The following is a 19,498-nucleotide window of genomic DNA, read 5'->3' on the forward strand; positions in this document are numbered from 1 at the left end:
TAAAAATCAGTTACTTCAAGAACAGCTCCGAGCTCCTGACGTGCGCATTTCGAGGTCCTGTAGCGTGCATTCCACAGACCCCACAAAACCACCATTTGCAACTACAGTTATGTCAAGTGAGAGCTTGTTGGAAGGCAGGGTGGAGGTACGTTGTGTTTTTTGATGAAAGACGGTTCTGCTTGGTGCCAGTGATGGCCGTGTGTTGGCTAAAAGGAGGCCAGTTGAGGGCCTGCAGGCAACCTGTCCGTGCGCTCGACAACACACTGTACCTACACCTGGTCTGGGGTGCGACTTCGTATGACAGCAGCAGCTCTTGTTTATCCCACACACCGTGATTGCCAAATTGTACGTCAGTCTTGTGGTCTGACCTGTTGTGCTGCCGTACATGGGTTGGGTTGGGTTGTTTGGGGGAAGAGACCGAACAGCGAGGTCATCGGTCTCATCGGACTAGAGAGGAACGGGGAATGATATCGGCCGTGCCCTTCCGAAGGAGCCATCCCGGCATTTGCCTGGAGTGATTTAGGGAAATCACGGAAAACCTAAATCAGGATGGCCGGACGCGGGATTGAACCGTCGTCCTCTCGAATGCGAGTCCAGTGCGCTGATCACTGCCGTACATGAACAGCATTTCAGGGGGTTCTTTCCAACAGGATAACACTCGCTCACATACTGCTTTTGTACATGGTCTACAGGGTGTCGACATGTTGCCTTGACCTACTCGATCATCACATCTGTCTCCAATCGAGCACATATCGGACGTCATCGGACGATGTCTCCGTCACCACAAACAGCATTAACTGTCCCGGAATTGACCCGACCGACTGCAACAGGCATGGAAGTCTATACCACAAACTGACATCCAGCACCTTTACAACACAATGCATGTGCGTTTGCATGCTTGCATTTAACATTCTGGCCAGTATTTCACATCTGCAATAGTATCTCGCACTTACATTAACCCGTGAACTTTCAATGATAATCACTTCAGTATGTTACCTACAGAAATGTATTCCCGAAATTGCGTTACTCTTCATTAATTGTTTTTTGGCATTGCAACTTTTTCCGTTAGTGCAGCAATCGCAGATGAGAATCCATGTTGGCTTACATTAGCGTATGCGATGTTTGTCGAGTGTGGCTTTATTAGCACTGAACAGGAATTTCATTACATCAGGTCGATGAAAAACGATGCCATCTGCAACAGCTCGAGAAATATGAATGCCGTCAAGGCGCTTGTATTTGGACGCAGTAGAGCTCAAATCCACTCCAGGCCACCCGAATTTAAGTCTTCAGCGGTTTCTATAAACATAGTAAATGAATGGTTAAGTGAATCTTCTGAACAGTTTATCATCTATCCTTGAACTTGTGCTTCGTCTCTAATGACATAATCCTCGTCGAGACGTTAAACATTAATCTTCCATCCAACATAGCTCATCTTTCCTCAAATGCGCCCGTAATGGAGACCTTACGTGTAATACGTTTTCACCAGCCTTCTTTCTGCTACTAAGGTTTGTTCCGAGAAATTCGTGGGATGTGTGTTTGGCACCTGATACCGATTTTTTGCTGTACACCAGTGTGCTGGCTGATGCAGATCGTAGTAAATTCCGTCCCACGACTAATTTTGGGGGAACATCACCGCCATTCTCAGGCCGCGCCACTGCCAAAAGGATATTTGATTTCTTTATTGCATTTACTGTGGAATCCTTGTTACTAGCACACGTGGGCTAGCTGAAGAGAAAGAAACGTCGTAAAACTATGGACCATATACGCGAGAAACCATAAAAATATGCGTCCATGCAATAAGGTGGACATCCATAAATTTCTTCTTCTTCTTCCGAGCCTTCTTCCCTCTTTCAACGGCCTCGGCGTGCTGTTTCGGGTTAGGCAGTGTTAATGATAGTGGATGGCCGGATATCCTTCCTGACGCAGCAAGTTTGACGAGATAACTACTTTAAATGCGACGAATACTTGTTGGTAAAGTGCCATAAAGAAGGATACAGCTTTTAAAGAGATGATCGACTATAGCTATAAATTAATGAAACACCATTGTGACAACACTTATTGTGTAAGGACATGACAATAGTACGTTTACATGCCTGCCACTGATGCCACATATCATCGACAACAACACTAACGGCTGCAGTCCTTGGAAGAATACGTGTGGTCTATGGGTAGCGTTTTCAACTACTAATGAAAACGTCATGGGTCCCGAGTGTTTTCCCACACACTCCTTAGATTTTGAATAAAAATCATTAGGAATAGCGGACGAAGTCTTCTGACACAATCGCCTTGTCAAAGAAGGCGTAGGAGCGAACAGCCTCTTACTATTGGTTTGGAAACTCCTCCTAAAAGGCGAAGAATCGGCAATGATCCACGGCATCAAGATCCGAACGCAATGGAAACCACTGCATTAAAGACACAAAAGCTGTATCGGCAGAATATGTGCCCTGCAATTGGAAAAGGTTCATGATGCTCTACCTATTGGCTAATTATCTCGGATTAGCTCCTATTCGGAACTCCGGAAGGGGACTGCCAAGGAGGAGGTAACCAGGAAGAATAGATGGGATAACCAACGACAGGGTAACGTTCTGTGATTTAGAACGTGGTATGTTTGAAGTCTTAATGTCGGAGGGAGGCTAGAAAATCTGAAAAGGGAAATGCAAAGGCTCACTCTAGATATGATGGAGGTTAGTGAAACGAAATGGAAAAGAGATACGGATACTGGTCAGACGAATAAAGGATAATATCAATAGCAGCAGAAATTGGTGTAACCGGAGTATGATTCATTATGAATAGCAGGATAGGACAGAGTGTGGCGCGACTGCTACGGTCGCAGGTTCGAATCCTGCCTCGGGCATGGATGTGTGTGATGTCCTTAGGTTGGTTAGGTTTAAGTAGTTCTAAGTTCTAGGGGACTGATGACCACAGATGTTAAGTCCCATAGTGCTCAGAGCCATTTGAACCATTTTTTTGACAGAGTGTGGGCTATTGTAAACAGTTCACTGACTGGTTTGTTCTCATCCGAAACGACAGTAAACCAACGCTACGGCAATATTTCAGTTATACATGCTGATGACATAACCATAAGATGAAAAGATAGTGTGAATGAGGGCACTGAACGAGCAATACAGTATGTAGAGTGAGATAAAAATCTAAAACTCAAGGGAGATTGTAACGTGGTACTAGAGAAAGGAATAGAGGAATAGGTTACAGAAGAATATGGGGTTACCAGCAGAAATAAGAAAGCTGAAAAACGAATTGAGTTCTGCAATAAATATCGGCTAATAATAGGGAAAACACTGTTCGCAAGACGAGGAGGTATGTCTACCTTAGGTTGCAGTTAAAGAGAATCGTCGATAAAAATCATCGTGGAACGAAGTGGAATAGTAAAGTACTGATAACTGATGAGACACTGCAGCTACTGTGATAGTTACCACCGTGGGCATGTCACTTGAAGAGGAATGAATATCTCTAAAAAGGGGACTCACGGAAGTTGGACAGACAAACATTCGTACAAGAAATGGTAACTCCGAAGAAACTCGGGTGGCAGGGGAAATAAATTAATTGATCGGCGAAAGAAGGTAGTTCAAAAATTTTCAGGGAAATACAGGAATATAGCAACATAAATCGCTTAGGAATGCAATAAACAGGAAGTGCAGGAAATCAAAGGCAAAATGGCTGCAGGAAAAGTGTGAAGAAAATTGGAAATTAATGGTAAGTTCCTATGAGACCAAACTGCTGAGGCCATTGGTCCCTAGGCTTACACACTACTTAATCCAACTTAAACTAACTTACGCTAAGGAGAACACACACCAATGCCCGAGAGAGGACTCCTAGCTCCGACGGGCGGAGCCGCAAGAACCGTGACAAATCGTCCTAGACCGTGTGAATACCCCACGCGGCAAAAAGTGTGAAGAAATAGAAAAAGAAGTGGTCCTCTGAAGGACTGATTCAGGATATAGGAAAGTCGAAACATCCTTCGGTGAAATTGAAACGAAGGGTGGAAATATAAAGATTGCAATGAGAATTTCACTCTTAAACTCAATGGCGAGATCGGAGACGTGGAAAGAGTGATTAAAGATCCCTATGAGGAGGAAGACTTGTCTCATGAGTTGATAGAAGAAGAAATTGGAGTTGACATGGAAGACATAGGGAATCCAGTATTAGACGCAGAATTTGTCAGCTTTGGAGAACTTGAGACCAAATAAAGTGGAAGCGACAGACAAAATCACCTCGGAATTTCTATAGTTATTGGGGTAAAAATATGAATGTCGTGTGAATAGGGCCTTCCGTCGGGTAAACCGTTCGCCGGGTACAAGCCTTTCGATTTGACGCCATTTCAGCGACTTGCGCGTCGATGGGGATGAAATGATGATGATTCTGACAACACAACAACCAGTCCTTTTTTTAAATCTCACTTTGTTCGTTTTCGGCCGGCCGGAGTGGCCGTGCGGTTCTAGGCGCTACAGTCTGGAACCGAGCGACCGCTACTGTCGCAGGTTCGAATCCTGCCTCGGGCATGGATGTGTGTGAGGTCCTTAGGTTAGTTAGGTTTAATTAGTTCTAAGTTCTAGGCGACTTATGACCGCAGCAGTTAAGTCGCATAGTGCTCAGAGCCATTTTGTTCGTTTTCATTCGTTGTACCTGCTCGGGGCGGACGTCGCAAGACACCCGTTTCAGTTCGTCGTTGATCCATTAACTCAGTTTTTTTACTACCGAGGGCAGCTAACCCCCTGACCGAACATACTGAGTTACCGTGCCGCCCATCCCTGAGCGGAGAAAATCTCCAACCCAGTCGGGAATCGAACCCGGGCCTTTAGGATTGACATTCTGTCGCGCTGACCACTCAGCTACCGGTGACGGACAGTTATTGGGGTAAGTGGCAATGTCTCGCCCGCACTGTTGAATTTATATATCAAAGAAGCAATGACGACAATAAATTCGCTATTGACGTTATCCTTAGTGAAAGTGAAGAAGAATTATGGAGCATGCTGAATGGAGTGAGTGAGTATAGAATATGAATTGAGGGTAAACCAAAGAAAGATGAAAGTAATGAGGAGTAGCAGAAATGAGATTAGCATTAAATTTTACATCGAATTTGGTGATCAGGAACTAGATGAATGAAGGAATACTGTTACCTTGGAAGCAAAATAACAAATGACAGACGAAGCAAGAAGGACATAAAAAGTAAACTAGCACAAGCGAAGAGGACTGGCCAGTCCAAAAGGAATCTACTAGCATTAAGCACCGTCCTAGAAAAGTTTTGAGAATGTACCTTTAGGGCACAACATTATGTGGTAGTGAGTCATAGATCGCGGGAAAATCGTAAAAGGAAGAAATCGAAATTTTAAGATGTAGTACTGCACAGGATTATTGAAAATTAGGTGGACTGATAATATAAGAAATACGGAGGTGAACCATTTGTTAAGACATTAAGGAATAAGTTCCTTCCAACAAATTTAGCGATTACCATGTTTCCCTCTTCGTGGATTCGAACAGTTGCCACATAGTGGTTAACCACCGACGGAAGGCCATGAGCAAACTCCGAAATCGAACCAGTGTTGCTAGAAACCGACTGATTCTAGCAACAACAATGTTAACAACTGATAACATATTCATTCTGTGATACGATATCCAAACAAGAAGAAATTTGCAGCTAATATGTTATCATTGTTGTCTTGTCTGTAGGATAATATAAACGCAGCTATTCTCTATAGCATATCAGTAGATAAGTACAAGATTGCACGAACTGTCAAGAGCTTAATGTCTGCAAACAGTTTTCTTTTATAGAAGAACTGTACTTCACTCACTCCTAAAAATTTGTTCACCCGTGTATTACTCGTGAAGAGAAGCGATTATGCGAGACTTTAATGAGTTTATAATAGAGGTTCAAATCGGTTATACTGTGCTTCCGGGAAGCCAGTGTTTCCCCAGATGAGGCGCCCGTAGATAGTAAGACAGAACACGTGGGCTGGCGAGAGCGTATAGGTTTCGGAGGACATAACTCCAGCGAAGAAAATCGACTTGCTGTTCGCTGGTTACGCGTTTATGTTCTCTGCCACGCAGTAAGTCTCCCTTTTTATGTGTTTATTTGTGTATTTTTAGTATCGTTAATATGCTTTCTAGAATCTACTCGAGAACGCTGCTTGCTACTTATTACTGTTTCCATAGAGGCTCGGATTAAAATTTCCGAACAATGTGTCTGAAATATAACGAAAAAATGTTGTGCATCTTTCATCCTGGTGCAAAACTTTTGATCTGATGTCATTTCCGTAATTTTATTGCCAATATCACTGCATATTGTGACATAATGCTCTACCATAAAACTACAGCTACTCTGTGTTGGTGTCTTAGATTTAAGGACCCTCCTTCTTCAAGTTTCTAATCACGGACATATGTTTTTATTTATGATTTGTAAACTTTTGTCTATCATGACATTATGACTGGATGCACTTCCTGACACCAGAAGTCATTAGTTAACTCATGGAGCGAGGTTCTATCAACGTTTGCCATCTGAGTGTGAATCGTGTGAGCATTGTTCTTCCTGCTAACGTCTCTTAACCGCGTATCGCGGTTTCTGAGCCACTGACTGCAGATGGCACCGACTTTCACCGACATGTGTGTGAGAAACCACCTAAAAATAATTAGGCTGGTCGGTTTGTTGCACCACCGGTTTCTAATCCTCAGCTTGAGCTTCCGGGACTTGAACCGAGTTGCCGTTTCCATTTTGCAGACAATACTGCTATGAGTCACCCACGTAGTTCGGGTGCTACGAGTTCTGCTTGTACGCGTGCTCATTGTCTGGACTTCAGATTGTGGACCACTGTTGGCCTTGCGTCGTTATTTATAACAGAGTCATCTTCCGACATCCACGACGACCATTACTGCTCATTTGTTTTTCGGAGCCCGTACTGTTATTACGTGAAACACACATTCGCTCAGCATGTTCCAGCTTTAATGGATGAGATGGCGGTCGCGGTCTTGACAGGTAAGGAGTCGGTCTCAAACATTGCTCAAACTGAGGTTTTCAAGCTTTATTTCGCTTCCGTCAACAAAGATAAAAAGTTTTCTTTGCGATGTTAAAGATGATCGAAGTCTGCTAATGCAGACTGTGCAACGCATTCCATGCAAACGCAGCATAGTTGCTTGGGGGCAGACTATTTAAAAAGTCGAGTAGAAATGCAAGGAACTTCAGCGACACACTTTACTAAAATAAAATACAAAAAACAAAAAAGTCAATAAGTCGTTGCCGAACGCTACCTTTAATATAATCATGAAATTAAATACGACGAGACAGTTATCGTGGTTCAAATGGTTCAAATGGCTCTGAGCACTATGGGACTTAACATCTATGGTCATCAGTCCCCTAGAACTTAGAACTACTTAAACCTAACTAACCTAAGGACATCACACAACACCCAGTCATCACACGGCAGAGAAGTTATCGTGGTGCATACGCCAAGTTTCTGGGAGCCGACCGAAATAAGAGGTGACGCGAAACCTAATCAACTCAGAAGGAGGTTTCAATTGAAACAACACTTCGGGTCTCAGTTTATTAAGATCTCGCCAGCCATCACATCCACCAGAGCTGGAAAATGCTGAGAGGATGAGCGTTTCACGGAAAATCAGTGCAGGCTCTTAGTTAGTAGTTAGTTACATGTTCCATAAATAATAATTTGAACCATTCTTCGTCAGCGGAATAGGTGTTCTCCTGGACAAATGATTTTAAGTTAAATTTAAAACTAGCCTAGCTATCTGTCAGACGTTTTATGTTATTGGAAAACTGATTAAACATTTTTGTTGCTGCATATTGAGCGCCTTTCTACTAATAATGGATAATAAACGTCATTTTTCCCTTCAGTGTTGTAGGTACGAACATCACTGTTCGTCTCAAATTGTGATGAATTATTTGTGATGAATTTCGGTAGTGAATATATGTGCTGTGACGGCACAGGTAAAATGCCTAGCTCCTTGAAGAGGTACCTACATTTCACTGTGGATGCACACCACGTAGTGCTCGCTTCTGTGCAGTCAATACTTCCTTTCTAAGTGATTAGTTGTCCTGAGAAAATCATTCCCTGAGACATTACTGATTGGAAATATGCAAAATATGTGGGGAGATGGATTCGTCTGTTTCCAAGATTAGCAATTATACGATGAGCAAAACTAAATGAACTTGACCGTTCGCAAAGTTCAGTAACATGCTTGTTCTTGTTCAGGTTTTCATCAATATGTACACTCAAAAATTTGCAGCCTTCTACTATATTTACCGAATCCTGCTCATGTTCCTCGTCAATTGTTGGTATGACTTTTTTTGTACAGAACTGAATTTAGTGAACTTTTTCAAAATTTACAGACAGGCCATTTCCTGTGAACCACTTTAAAATTGTTTGGAAAATATCATTTACCTCCTCTTCTGTTGCTTTTTTTCCAAATGGATGTATTATAACACTAGTATCGTCAACTTGTTGACTATTAAGTGAAAGGTCATTTATATATATAAGGAATAGGACTGGAACCTTGTGCGACTCCCTTTATGATTTCTTCCCAGTCACTAAAACTGTCTATCCTTTCAACATTGTTTGAGTTATTCAGCACACCCTTTTGCATTCTGTTTGCTGTGTATAATTCAGTCCACCTGGGCGCAAAACCATCAAATCCATAAAACGATCTTTTCTAAGAGAGTAACATAATCTATACAATCAGATACCTTCGGAAGATTACGTAATATGCCAACTGATGTTGTTTTATTATTTAATGCTTGTACTAATTGATGAGTGAACCGTTAAATAGCATTCTCAGTTGAGCAACCCTTCTGGAATCCAAATTGTGGTATGCCAAATAAACTGTTTCTGCTTCAGAGTGAGAGTGCTCTTGAGGACATTACTTTTTCGAATATTGGAAAAAGATGTCAATAAAGAAATCGGATGATAATTTTTCAAGTCATCCTGTCACCCTTCTCATGAAGAGGTTTTACAGTTGTGTGCATTAACCTGTCTGGAAAAATTCCCTTTGTCACTGATGCATTGCATATGTAACTAAGGACATTACTTATTAAGCTGGAAAAACTTTTCAGAATTCTGTTTGAAATTCCATTAGCACCACACGAGCGTTTGTTGCTTAGAGTTTTCATAATTCTATTAACTTCAGCGAAGGATGCTGGTGCTACTTCTAGCTGCTTAAAGTTTTGTGGAGTGACATTTTTAATACATTCTCTTACTTCTTCAAATGGATCATTTAATCCTATTTTTGCTGCTACATTTATAAAGTGGTTGTTAAAAGTACCCACAACTTGTGAATTATCAGTGACAACTTTGTCATTTAGTTTAATCGTTATAGTAGCTTGTACATTTACTGGCTGTCCCATCCCCAATTTAACAACATCCCATGGAGTTTTAATCTTACTAACTGCATTATGTGTTTCTGTCAGGACATGCATGCTTCCGAACACTTTAATGCCTCTCCTTAAAATACTACAGTATTTTATGCAGTATGCAGGTAATTTCGGATGTTGAGTTACGCTGGCCTCTATCTAAATTTCCTTCTTCTTCTTATATGAAATTTTAATTTCCTTAGTTGTCCACAATTTACTTCCTTTTTCTTAATGTATCTTCTGGATTTTTTTTTAGGTAAGCAACTTTCAAATATTGACACAAATATACCATAAAATAAATTGTATGTGACGTTAGCATCTCTTTATATATATATATATATATATATATATATATATATATATATATATTTATATTTATATATATATAACATCCCACACCATATTTTTTAACACACTATTAAAACAAAAGAGCATCAGTGCACGTAACTGACGTCAGAACTCGAACTCAGGTATACATAGCGGCGCGGGGTAGCCACGCGGTCTCAGGCGTCTTGTCACGATTGGCGCGGCTCCCTCCGTCGATAGTTCGAGTCCTCCCTCGGGCATGGGTGTATGTGTTGCCCTTAGGATAAGTTAGGTTAAGTTAGATTAATTACTGTGTAAGCCTAGGGACCGATGAACTCAGCAGTTTGATCCCATAGTCCTTACATCAAATTTCCATTGAGGTGCTCCTGCATAAGAAGACTGCGACTGTTGTCATAATATTGTGCCTGAAATGGAAACAACAGCTCAGCTGAACATCCGGAAGCACACCATCAATCAACCACTCTGAGAAAACATCAGATGTGATTGAATAAAACGTTCTTGATTTTCCAGCCGCGTCAGTTCGAAAAAAATCCTCGAGCTTTCGATGACCATCTCCGCCATCGTCGTCAGGAGTTTACTGACTGCCCATGCTGTTTTTTTTTTCCTTTATTGAGTTTCGATTCCCCCTAAAGGGGGCGGGCTGGCAGCAGCTTATTACACCGCTCTTCAGCCTGCCCATGCTGCTACGGTTTCTCGCTTATATAGGCATGAAGACATCATCAGCAGCCAATCAGATAGTCCCAATGTGGCGCGCGCGTGTAAATCGACCCGGGCAGCTAGCGGAGCTAATGCCCGTGGCAGCACCGGTGACGTCAGGTGGCGCCAGGGACAGGCGCCACGTTAGAAACTGTCTTTGCTTTCTTCCGATGTCCAGCGCCCACCCCCATGCCCTGCTGAGTGTGTACCCATGGTCTCTGTTGAAATTGTTATTTAAACGAATCTCGGCCGCTTCCTTTATAACAGAGTTCCAATATGTAGATGTATGAGCCAACACTTCCGTTTTTTCGAATTGTATTTTATGTCCGTTTCCTAAGTATTGTTCTGCTATGGTCGACTTGTCAAGCTCCTTTGTTTTATACGGCGCTTGTGCTCAGTACAACGCTCCGCAACCGTGCGAATTGTTTGTCCGATATACATGCTCCCGCATTCACAGAGTACACCATACACGCCGGACACTCGAAGAGCAATGTCGTCTATGACAGGGCGCAACATATCTCGTGTCTTGGGGGCGGCCCGGAACACTGGTCAGCCCATGTCTCTGGAGCAGACGTCCTAACTTGCTGCTAGCTGCTCCACAGTATGGCGGGAATGCAGTCCGTTCTGCCTCTTCTACTGATTCACCCGGTGTCATTCATCGGCAGCCCTTGAAAGCGCTTGCGATGTCTCTTCTTCTGTACCCATTTTCCCCGAAAACACGTTTTAAGTTATGCAATTGAGACTGTAGGTGGTCGTCGTAAGAGATAATCTTGGCTCTATGAACCAACATGTTCAGGACCGTTTTCTTGTGTACAGGGTGGTGGAAACTATTGGTGTTCAAGTACCGATCAGTGTGTGTTGGTTTCCGCTACACTGACTGACCAAGCTGCCTCCTGCCTTCCACTCAACCAAAACATCCAAGAATGGTAGCTTCCCATGTTTCTCCATCTCAGCAGTAAATTTTATGTTGGAATGGACTCCATTCGTGTGATAGACGAACTGCTGTAGTGTATCTTCACCATGAGGTCGTATCAGGAAAGTGTCATCAACATGTGTCGCAGAAAGCAAGACGGCTGAAATGTCGCAGTTTGCAGAGCCTGCTCCTCAAAGTGCTCCATGAATAAATTTGCGGCTGCTGGAGACAGTGGTGATCCCTTATCTGTGCCGTCCATCATCTCATAATATTCATCGCATAAAAAAATTAAGTTGTTGTTATTGGCACCTTCGTAAAAAGTGACACAAAGTCCAGGCTAACCATTAGGTCGTTTGGGCCTACCTTCATTCTCTTGAGTGGCTCAACAAATTTCTGCGAGTTGACAACATGGTGTTCACAATGTCCCAATTTTGGTGCTAATAATTCTGTCAGATGTTTAGCAAGTCTGCAGGTGGGCGAACTGATTACACTAACAATGGGCCTCAGAGGAACACTTTCTTTGTATATCTTTGGTAATCCATAAACCCTGGGAGGTCTGGCGGCACGAGGCGATAATATTTCTTCACCACTTCATCTGGTAAACCATAATCCTTCAGTATCTTCCCGTTCTTTCTGACAAAGGCCCGTGTGAGATCATGACTAAGCTTGTGGTACGTACCGCCTTCTAATAAATGTAGCATCTTCAGGTGGTAGTGTGCAGAGTTCAGCACCACGGTGGCATTCCCTTTGTCAGCTGGCACGACAACCAACTCTTCATTCTCACGTAATAACCGTAAGGAACGTCGTTCCTCCTGGCTAGTATTAGATTTTGGTGGCTTAGTTTTCGCCAGGATATGGCTGGTAGTTAGCCTGACGCCCTCAGCTGCATCGTGCGAGAGATTCCTAATGCACTAATTATATCAAATATTGGCAGACGTCGTAGAACTGGAGAAAAGTTGAGGCCTTTACTCAGCGCTGATATAGAGCCGTCGTCCAGTTCTCGGTTGGAAAGATTAACAATCGTTCTATGCGCCTTATCGGATTTCACAACAGTTCCTCCGTGATTCAGTCGGTTGAACTGGGCACATTGCTTCGAAGTTGCCTTGGATAAACTTTAATGTTGTTGCGCTGCCGTGGCTACATCCATCCACTCCCAATCGAATGGTGACAATGTTGATGACAAAGACAGATGACACTTAAATAGGTTCCTGGTATTATGATCAAGCTCGTACCTTGTCTTTCGTATCCGCTGTCTCACTATGGCGGGACTGGCCCTCTTCAAAATTCTGTCCACTGCAGCAGTTAGAATGTGGTGCTTGACTACTGCAAAGCGAGGAATTACTTCCTTGTCGCGGCAGCGTTGTAAAAATGCCAAATAACTCAGCAGATGTCATCCCTTTTTCCAGAGTTTCTAACAATCTCACACTCTGAGGACATATCAGATGTGATTGTTAGTACGGCATATGAGTCCAGCTCATCTTCCTGCCTGACAAGCAATCTTGCAGTCTTCAGAGTTAAGAGCAGTAGTACAGGGATTCGGGCTCACATAGTCCTTAAATGACATTGAAAAGTAGAACTGCTTGTGTGGATTGCCTACATGTAAAGGCAGAGGTAATGACCTGGAATGCACGATATCCTCAAGAAGGCAATGGTGGCAAAGGAAAAAATGCAAGTTAGTGGAACTAGCCTAGTAGTGTTTGGATTCCCTCCCACTACCCTCTCTCATCCTCCACATGCCCTTCCCCTCCTCATCTTCATTTAGTCTACGTGTAATATTGAAATGAGTCAGGAAATTACTTGAGTTGCGTAAAACTGGCGCCAAGATCAAAGATATGCAGTTTTCCCGAAAAAATTATGCAAGTCCCCTTGAATTGTCCTCATGTTGTAAAGTATTTGCATATAATGGCGTCATTTGCAAAGATATTTTGCCTTTGAAATGCGTACACACAAACACGGGCACATGCACACATAGACACACACGCATACACACACACTTAAAAAAATACGAACCTTCGTCTGAATCGCCTAAAATTGAGGCATGTTAAAAAAATATTGTCAACTTTCAAGGACGTAGTCAAAGGGCCGGGTATCTGGATTCCCACTACCGCCCAAATGAACTTACACAAGACGTAGTTGTCCTGTAATGAAAATGAAAGATATTTTGATTTTCAATCATATGACGAAAACGGGATACGTACATTTGATAGTCAAGCCCAAAGATCATAACTCCTTCATGGGGCGCCCTATTTTTTTCCTTAGATTGTATTTTTAGCTAAACTGGTTAACACGATTTACAATTTGCCTTTTGATTTCGTGTAAAGGTAATTGACATACAAGACGTTCACGTAACGACCTGTCTGATTGAAATATGTTTTAAATATTTCTCTAATCTATTTTTAAAAATTCAAAATAATTATTTTTACTCATAGTCTTTTGTTTAGTCGTTTTTATTCTTTTTGAGATGTTTTGTTTTATTATTATGATCAAACTGTAATGGTTTTCAGTTGTAGAAAGAATGACACAAAAATTATTTTGATTTGGTGAACAGGTATTTATCTCTTGAGCATAATATATTTAATTTTAATGTTGTTTTGCGTCAGATTTCGACAATATGCGTTGTTCAGCTATGTTAAAGTTGAAGGCGGCTACCGCTTGTCATTTTGTACTATGCATCTGTGGATAAAGATGGCTCACTTGCGGAATGGCGATACATCATGTATTCAAGTTTCACTACAAGCATGATGTTCCACAGTGAAATCTCTCATTCGCAATATCCTTGGAATAGGGAATCCAACCGTCACAGCTGTAATGTTTTTCTAAAGAAACCTCATGTAATCGACAATGCATGTTGTTCATCATAGAAGACATTATTATCATTGAAGGCTGTATTTTAATTTGTTTCACAATAGACTGAAGTTATCATATTGTCAAATAACAAAATGTAACTGTGGATAAATGAAAAGAAGTTTAGCCTTCTTAAGTTACTCTTAAGCAAATCAGATATCGGATACCCCCCCCCCCCCCCTCCTGCCCTCCAGTCACACCTTTGACAAAATCCTGCCTACGTCCCTGCAATTTTGCTTTCATTCTTTACTACAAAACATTTGTCCTTGCAACTTTCCTTTCTTTCTTCCCTACAAAACATATTTTGATCTCAAATACTTTTTGCCTATTAGCAAATTTGTATTTCACATCTTTCATTGGGAACTATATGGCATTGGCTATGGTATGTGAGAATCAGCATAAAAAATAAATTAATCTCTATAAATTAGTGACCAAGCGGCTCTAGGCGCTACAGTCTGGAACCGCGCGACCGCTACGGTCGCGGGTTCGAATCCTGCCTCAGGCATGGATGGGTGTGATGTCATTTGGTTAGTTAGGTTTAAGTACTTCTAAGTTCTAGGGGACTGATGACCTCCGCAGTTAAGTCCCATAGTCCTCAGAGGCATTTTTTTTTCTATAAATTATTTAAAAACCAAAAAAGTTTGCTTACACAGTATAAGTAATGAATCAGAAATAACTAGTTGCCAAAGCTGAGTTTTAAGGGTAAAATAAACTCTGCTCTGGCTTTATGCTCCTGTTGCGTATTCATCATCACAGTTGGCAGCGTCCATAGTTCGATTATTGTACCTTACATGGTGTAGGCACAACAGACTGTCAGATTAATTATTTCCCACATGTAAATTATTCTGTGATGTTTGTCAAGTGTTCCAGTATTCTTTCCACATCATAATGGCTACAAAAATTCATCAGCAACCTACAAAATTCAAGTTTTATATCAAGTATCACAGGTATATTTTACACACTCTCTCTCTCTCACACACACACACACACAGATGCACACATATATATACATACATATATTCGTTAAATTGGTATGCAAAACATGATTGTAAACTCTAAAGTACCTGGGCTGGGCCAAGGCTATTTTCACACTTCAGTACTCACAAATAACATTCTAAAGAGATTTTATTTCAACTTTGGGCTAAAAGTGCAATGTTTTAAGACTTATCTGTCTCGGCTCATAACAGCAGGAAACAAATGTTAGACAAACCGCTACTCCAAGAAGGCAAACACATAAACAAAGAGAAACTACCAGCTATTGGAATAACGTAATTAATTCAATTATTTCAGCCAAGAAACAGTGTACCCTCAAATTAAATATTGCAAACCTAAATTGTTGTGTAATGCTTGTAAAGTGTTACAATGGTATCTCCACATATGAAATATACACAATGGAGGAAATGTTGCTGGTGTTCACAGTATGTACTGTCATCAGCTTTTGTTTTTAATAGTTTTTCAGTTCACCTTAGCAGGCAACTGTTTACGGGTTTGGAGGGGGATGAGGAAAGATAACGCATCATCTTCTACACTAAAAAATGTAACTTATGCTATCCATTACTAGTTAGTGTTTTTTATGAGTTATCAAGCCTAGTTGAGGTGACATATAATAACAAGTTTTTGAGGAAGGCTGTAATATGTACCAGTCATAACTATGGTCCTGAGGCTATCAAAACTGATGGCACATCACGAACTGTGCTTACCCAAACAGGCAACCATGTGAGGCCAGTTATTACTGCACAAGCAGTAGCTTACTTAGTCAACAACAGTCATCACAACAAAACCACTGATTTGCAAGCACAACTTCAGGTAAAAGCTAATTCCTTGTAAAATTTGTCTTTTTTTTCAAAGTGAATACGTCAAAAAGCAAACAATATTACACAATCGGACTATAGTCAGGTGTGGTTCATCACAGACACACATACTTGTGTACTTAAATGCAATGGAATATTTTTAGCACCTCAGATGTTTTACTATTGTTCACTGATTAACTTTATGTTTACTGAACCCAAGTATAAATACCATAAGTAACATTTACTTTTCACCTGATCAGCAGGATATACACCAAAGTTCATGCATTCACTCATTCACAAATTTATCACAATTCACTGTAGTGACCCAGTAATTCCACACTATCTTGAAACATGGTGTAAGAATGGCGAAATAGTTGTTCTCCAGGAGATCTCTAAGAAAATTTACCTTTTATGCTCTGAAAATAATTTGATAATGCAAAAATGCTTGCTATCACCATAATTAATATGGGGAGAAATCATTCTGCTTGAGCTATCGATTGATTAGAGCCAACAGAATGTTTATCATTACTTCTGCATGAAGCATTAATGAAAGGCCTCATGGCTACTCACTACTTCCATCTGGCAAAATTTACACTTCACTTAAGAAGGAATGGATCTGTAATTAAAATATGAGTTTTCATTTAATCTTATTATTATTTTATCTTAAGAATACAGAATTTTATACAGAATGAACGATTAAAGTTGCATGTGGCACATATAACACCATCACAGTAAAACAAAGATATGCCTCATGACATATATTGGAAAAACTACATAAGATGCAAAATCTATATGATGAGTAAAATAACATCTTATTAAATCCTATTGCAAATCAAATACAGAATACAACAGAACGTTATGTCTCACAGTTGATGCTAAATTCAAACCCCAGGCTGCTTTGCATTCAGTATCGGTGCCTAAGAAATCTCAGAATACATTATGCCTCAGCAAACATTTATCTATAGAAAAATATTATCTTCTCAGCCAGTATAGTTACATAAAGAGAGCTTAAGAGTTTTTGTATCACTTCACTAATTAAACCCATTGCTATATTTAAACATAGCTTTGTCTCTCGCTCTCTCTCTCTCTCTCTCTCTCTCTCTGTCTCTCTCTCTCTCTCTGTCTCTCTCTCTCTCTTCTCAGCACATTTAAATGCAAGCACTTTTAATAGCCCACTATGTCACACGAAAAAGATAGTACACCTTCATTAAAGCACATTTCGAACAGAATAGAATGAACAAGAAACCTTTATGCTCATTTAAAACTTGTAAATTATGCCTACACCAGAGCTACCTTGCTCCTCATTGGCTGAGAGCACGCTCATCTCAAAGACAATCTGCAAAGGAAACTGCTGTAGCAGACACCACAGCAGACATACAGAAGTCCACCAGTGGGTTCAGAGATAACAGCAAAAGTTGCTCATGAACAGATGACACGCAATAAACCAAATACGAGGTGCATTCAAGTTCTAAGGCCTCTGATTTTTTTTTCTCCAGACTGGAAAGAGATAGAAACATGCGTATTGTAACTCTTCAGGGTTTCCTGGCGATCTAATGACATCTTGGGTTGTTGGGTGTTCTGCCGGATATCAGTGTCATACTAGGTGCAGTCTCAGGTCGCACCTGATGAAGGTTACGAGCTACGTGACCGAAATATCGTGCAAGTACGACGCTGATATCCGGTAGAACACCCGACAACCCAAGATGTCAACATGTGTATTGTTTTAAAATGAGGCCGCGTTCATTGTCAATACATCCCAGAGATGGCAGCACCGTACGGCAGATGGAATTTTACCGCCAGCGGCGAGAATGAGAACTGTTTTAAATACCTAACATGGCGACGTTTTCCTTACTTGAGCAGCGTGCAGTCATTCGTTTTCTGAATTTGCGTGGTGTGAAACCAATTGAAATTCATCGACAGTTGAAGGAGACATGTCGTGATGGAGTTATCGATATGTCGAAAGTGCGTTCGTGGGTGTGACAGTTTAATGAAGGCAGAACATCATGTGACAACAAACCGAAACAACCTCACGCTCGCACAAGCCAGTCTGACGACATGATCGAGAAAGTGGAGAGAATTGTTTTGGGGGATCGCCGAATGACTGTTGAACAGATTGCCTGCAGAGTTGGCATTTCTGTGGGTTCTGTGCACACAATCCTGCATGACGACCTGAAAATGTGAAAAGTGTCATCTGGTGGGTGCCACGAATGCTGACGGACGAACACATGACTGCCCATGTGGCATGTTGCCAAGCAATGTTGACGCGCAACGACAGCATGAATGGGACTTTCTTTTCGTCGGTTGTGACAATGGATGAGACGTGGATGCCATTTTTCAATCCAGAAACAAAGCGCCAGTTAGCTCAATGGAAGCACATAGATTCACCGCCACCAAAAAAATTTCGGGTAACTGCCAGTGCTGAAAAAATGATGGTGTCCATGTTCTAGGACAGCGAGGGCGTAATCCTTACCCATTGCGTTCCAAAGGGCACTACAGTAACAGGTGCATCCTACTAAAATGTTTTGAAGAACAAATTCCTTCCGGGAAGGGCTGCGCGTGTGCTGTTTCACCAAGACAACGCACCCACACATCGAGCTAACGTTACGCAACAGTTTCTTCGTGATAACAACTCTGAAGTGATTCCTCATGCTCCCTATTCACCTGACCTGGCTCCTGGTGACTTTTGGCTTTTTCCAACAATGAAAGACACTCTCCATGGCCGCACATTCACCAGCCGTGCTGCTATTGCCTCAGCGATTTTCCAGTGGTCAAAACAGACTCCTAAAGAAGCCTTCGCCGCTGCCATGGAATCATAGCGTCAGCGTTGTGAAAAATGTGTACGTCTGCATGGCGATTACGTCGAGAAGTAACGCCAGTTTCATCGATTTCGGGTGAGTAGTTAATTAGAAGAAAAATGAGAGGCCTTAGAACTTGAATGCACCTCGTATAGAGAAATTGGCCAGTATAACTGACCACTCTCATCAACCTCTCCTGGAGTTGGAGAGCATGAGTAGATGACATGCAATGAACAAAATTTAGAGAAATTGGCCAATATAACAGACCACGCTCATCAACATCTCCTGGAATTGGAGTGCAGACCTAGAATATTTTCTGCGAAGTAACTGGCAGAACATATTCCAAGATGATCATTTAAATTCTATATCGTCATAACAAGCAGAAAACTGGTTTTCATTCGCCAGTAGTTCAAGAGCTAACATAGGTCAATATTTATCAAATATTAAAACAACTCTAGGATAAATCGTATTAATAAACCAAAATGTGTATGTACAGTATAGTGGTGTGCAAAATTAATTGGCAGAAGCTCATATTACACAAGGAACTGAAGTTGGTTAGCAGCAACCGATTTTATCCGCCCAACTGTTGGACTCTTGGCAGTCTATTGTTCCCTTGACTACAAACAACTTTAGGGAGCCTCCAGTGCAGCTGAGTGGTTGTATGTGTAGCAACAGCTTGTGTTATTTCTGCGTTATCTAAAGGAAACATTCTGTTCGTCTTAAAATGGATATTTCACCTGAGAAGTAGGCAAAAATAGTTCTC

The sequence above is a fragment of the Schistocerca piceifrons genome, chromosome 1, assembly GCF_021461385.2.
Source record: "Schistocerca piceifrons isolate TAMUIC-IGC-003096 chromosome 1, iqSchPice1.1, whole genome shotgun sequence".
Classification (NCBI taxonomy): Eukaryota; Metazoa; Arthropoda; class Insecta; order Orthoptera; family Acrididae; genus Schistocerca; species Schistocerca piceifrons.